Source organism: Paroedura picta, chromosome 13 (assembly GCF_049243985.1).
Source record: "Paroedura picta isolate Pp20150507F chromosome 13, Ppicta_v3.0, whole genome shotgun sequence".
Classification (NCBI taxonomy): Eukaryota; Metazoa; Chordata; class Lepidosauria; order Squamata; family Gekkonidae; genus Paroedura; species Paroedura picta.
The window spans coordinates 35,078,540-35,083,296 of record NC_135381.1 but is presented as its reverse complement, the minus strand read 5'-3'; the positions used below and the strand labels follow the sequence as shown (position 1 = coordinate 35,083,296).

Below are 4,757 nucleotides of genomic sequence, written 5' to 3'. Positions count from 1 at the left end.
CTTTTCCTGTTGCCGTCAACTTCTCTTAGCATCATTATCTATTCCAAGGGCTCTTGTCTTCTCATGACATGACCACAATACAATAGTCACAATTGAGTCATGTGATCTAAAGCCCGCTTATTTGTCCGTCAAACTCTCCCCCAGCACCATGAATCAACTTATTTTCCTTTCAATTTTTTTCATGGTCCAACTTTCCCACCCATGAATAGGAATGGAAAATACTCGAGCATGACTTACCTTTATCCGGATCACCAGTGACACAGCCCTACACTTAAGGATCTGTTCTAGCTCCTTCGTGGCTGGCATTCCCAGTCTCAGACTCCTGATTTCTTGGGTTCAGTCTCCCCTTGGGGGGATGGTGGAATCCATTTCCATCCCTTCATCATCAGCCCTGAAGCTGGCCTTGGTACCTCTTTGCAACCGCCTGGGCAGGGCTGACAGGAGCAAGGTTCTGCCATTTGGATGTGGGCAGAAGAGAGAAGCAATCCCACTGGGAAAGACTGCTAGGAGAATTACGGCCATCAGAAGGGGCTTGGGCATTCAGCTAATGCCTCTGAGGGGACAAACAGAGCTTGTGTGAACCAACAGTTGGTGTGTAAGACCAGGGTTAGGGACACCAGGGCTCAAATCCCAGCCTCATGTGGAGACAACTGTATGAATCTAGCCTGTGGACTTCACACAGCAGGGATGTTCCACTTTGCCCCTTTCACTTTAGCCCACTGAAGCTGCTGAAAGTTTTGGACGAATGGAATCTCAGGAATAGCATACGGGGCTAAATGGGGATCTGCAGAAGAAGTGGGAGAAATGGGCATAAATCACCTTCCCCCTCTTCCAAAGAACTATAAACTATTTTGAGCACATATCCAACAACACAGGACTCAAAATGGTTGATAGCTCTTTGGAAGAGGGGGAGGGGGATTTACACTAGCTTACCTCACAGGGCTGTTGTGATACTGGGAGAGGGGCGAGGTTTGAATAACCCTTGTGCTTCTTGGATGGGAAAGCGGGATAAAATATAATTTTTAAAGTGCAGCTTGCGTACAGACTTGCTTCCCACCTGCTCTGCTAATGCATTTCCATTTATGACAAAAGGTACCGTAAAGTCACTGGTCCATGTCAAACTTCCCCTAACGAAATCAGATCATCCAGCTTTCAAGGTAAGTGTTGCCTCCTCGAGGTGCTGGGGATTGAACCTGGGACTTTCAGCATACAAGAAGAATTTCAGTTTTATTCTCATAAGAAACCTGTGACGTGGGCTTAGCTCAGTGTGTGCAACTGGCCACGGTTCTCCAATAAACTTCCATGGCAGAGTAGGGATTTGACCCAGGAATCTCCCAGGTCTTAAAGCGCTAGGCTGCACCGGCTCTCTAAGGCTGATGCTGTAAGGAGCCTTGAGTGAGCACAGCACTGCCTGTATTTCTTCCAGACAAACCAGCATCTGCTGACCTCACACCCCCTACACAATTTGTCAGAATTCAGTAATTATTCTTCCTCTTTCAGTGGTTAGAATGTTGATGAACATTCTACTTCCACACAGGGAAGTGGATCCTGTAAAGAGTTTTCTTGGCATCTCCTATTGCTTAGGGCAGGGGTAGTCAACCTGTGGTCCTCCAGAGGTCCATGGACTACAATTCCCATGAGCCCCTGCCAGCGAATGCTGGCAGGGGCTCATGGGAATTGTAGTCCATGGACCTCTGGAGGACCACAGGTTGACTACCCCTGGCTTAGGGGACTGGAGAACAGAAAATACCAGAGATCCAGGCATCACGTCTTTCATAAATGTTTCGTCTAGGTAGTGCTGTTGACAGGCCCCAGCTTCCAGAGAGGCCGGAGCACCAGCAAGCCACAACCCCAAAGCAATCGTCCACTCCTGCCGCTTTTCTGATCGGGAATTCAGAGAAGAGAGTCAGCCAAACAATGTCATTTCCATGTCTTGCTCCGTTAGGCTAATGCTGAGAGGCAGCTCATCCACCCGCTGCCCTGATCTGCTAATGTATTATCCTGAGGAATTTATCAGGTGCTGTCTTGTTAAATCTCACAGATGCCTTCGCATGTCACTGTTAACAGAGAGTATTGTCCAGGGACCATGGGTTGTGGAAGAGCCTGCGTTTCAACCAAACCCTGATGAGAGATGGATGCCGCTGTAGCCACGGGCAGAGGCTGCCAAGGGGCCAGTGCGAATCAGCAGGGCCCCTTCTCCCCAGCATCCTTCCCCACTGCTTAATTTGGAAACATGCTCTCCACATGCTTCTCCCAGGTGAGCACTGCAACAACTGTCCCACTTTTTGCAACATCGTGCAGTGTGGTGGAAAGCTCGTGCAGTGTGGCGTTTCGTGTCAGACTAGGACCTGGGAGGCTCCTGGTTCAAATCCCTACTCTGCCGCGGAAGCTAATTGGGTAGCCTTGGGCCAGTCATGCACAATTATGAGGATAAAATGGAGAGGAGAATGACCCACGCTGCTTTGGGTTTCCGTTGGGGAGAAAAGGTGGGGATATAAATGAAGTTAATGAAAAATATGCAGGAATGTATCCATTTCTCTGCATCATTTCTGCTTGCTTTGATTATTCCAGGTAGTACAAAAATTTCCTGCTTTGATTGCAGGTAGTACAAAAATTTCTCAGGCATTGGGATTTTGAGAGCTGTGGCTCAGTGGTAGAGGATCTGCTTTGCATGCAGAAGGTCCTGGGTTCAATCCCCAGTGCCTCCGTTTAAAAAGGACTAGGCTGTAGGTGATGTGAAAGACCCTCTGCCTGAGACCCTGGAGAACTGCCTGACTGAGCAGACAGACCTGACCCTGATGGACCAGAGTATAAGGAAACTTCATGTGTTTACTGCAATTCATGAATTTTCTAGCCAGGAACTGCCAAGCTGGCCTTCCTCCAGTTTGCAGTTTCAGGGCTGGTGGTGAGTCTTGCAATGTCCCTTATCTCTCCAATGAGCCTGCAGAACTCTGTGGGCATCCTGACTTCAGCTTACTACATTAACCCTGATCCCATGCACATGTGTACTGGGCTCTTCCCCATCCCTCTTATCCTAGCCCAAAGAGGCTTTAAAAATGCACCCATTCTAGTGACCACGGCAAGAAAAGGAAGGTAGACATTGCATTTAGAAAGTTCATGTGGTGGACACTAGGAATTTGGGTCAGATGTGGACCTGGAATTCCCTGCTGAGAGCTCAGTTCATATTACAACCACGACATGAATCATAGAATCCTAGAATCATAGAGTTGGAAGGGGCCATACAGGCCATCTATTCCAACCCCCTGCTCAATGCAGGATCAGCCCTAAGCATCCTAAAGCAACAAGGTGGTTTCATGCAACAAGATGGTTTCAGCCCTTCCTCCCAGTACCTTTTCTTCAACCTGAAATAGCTCCAGGAAGCCACCTAGTTGGAAAAACTGACATGTAGACCATCAGAACATTTACATTTATATTTTCAGTCCTGCCCTAGACCTGTTGGAATGAGCTCCTGGGAGAGCTGAGGGACAGAACTTACAAGGGTCTGCAGGGTTAGGGTTAGGGTTCTGCAGGGCCTGCAAAATGGAGGTCTTCCTCCAGAAATATGGTTGAGTCCAGGCCAGTTCTCCAGATTAGAGGCTGCTGCTCTTAACCACTACACCACACTGCCTTTCAAAGTTAACACTTAACTTTTGCTGCAGTTCTGCTTCTTAGACTTCTGGTCGATTCTGCAACCAAACTCCTGTTTTGTTGTTTCTTGAATGTCCATCTGGCTGATTGCCTTGGCTCACTCTGTACAGACATGCATACTACTAAGGGCAACAGAGAAGGAGACAATGTGGACTTGCCGGATGACTCCCGACAGGGTATTCTTTTGCACAAGCCCCATTTAAAAATTCATCTAAAAAGAGACTTGCTGAAGAGTGATGGGCCTTGGGACCAATGGGCCTTGCTAAACAGAAAAGATGCCGACATAGTTAGGGAAACTATGATGGACGTATAAGTAGAGATCTATTGATAATCAGAAATAGAACTAGAATGAATGATTAATGCGTGAGCAAATGAAAAATATGTAGTCATCAGTAGTAATATATTGAATGTGTACAAGGGAGTACATAATGCTTGAATAATCACAGGAAGCAGCAAGGAAGGTTTGTAAGTTCAAAGAATTGAACTGTTTGAATATGAATGAGGTTGGGACATCTAAAAGTTATAAATAATGTAATCCTTCCTGCGTGTGGGAACGAGGGTGGAATGTGCTTTTCCTGTAAGAAAATTGTATATAAGACGGGTCTTGATTGACTCTGCTGTATCTAACTGTTGCTCTACTGCGTAATTGTCTTGCTAGTCAAGGAACTTTTTGAGAGGGTTACCATCCAGGTGGTCTGTCGCAGGTATGATGTTCAATGAAGTGTATCTGAGCATACACAAAGTGTTTTTTGCTCACTATCAAGCTTCTGTTATCTATCCTCCCCTCCCCAAAAGGTTTAAGGAGCAGGGCCCCTTTCTAGGGTAGATGACAGGGAGCTCACAAAAGGCTGAGCCCTGGGACCTCTTTCTTTTGGAATTTACTTCCCCAAATGGCTCATGGTGGTTCACAAAAGGTTTCCCCACAATAAAATCCCATAATAATCATAAATCCTCCAGTTAAAAAGGTAAAGGTAAAGGTATCCCCTGTGCAAGCACCAGGTCATGTCTGACCCTTGGGGTGACGCCCTCCAGCGTTTTCATGGCAGACTCAATACGGGGTGGTTTGCCAGTGCCTTCCCCAGTCATTACTGTTTACCCCCCAGCAAGCT

The 4,757-nt window shown here is 47.0% G+C and overlaps 1 non-coding gene across 1 annotated transcript; it reads left to right on the top strand.

Annotated features, from left to right (window-relative positions):
• Positions 1-2,636: 2,636 nt before the first annotated feature.
• Positions 2,637-2,708, top strand: TRNAA-UGC (transfer RNA alanine (anticodon UGC)). Its single transcript has one exon. It is a non-coding gene; the product is annotated as a tRNA-Ala (tRNA).
• The last annotated feature ends 2,049 nt before the right edge of the window (positions 2,709-4,757 follow it).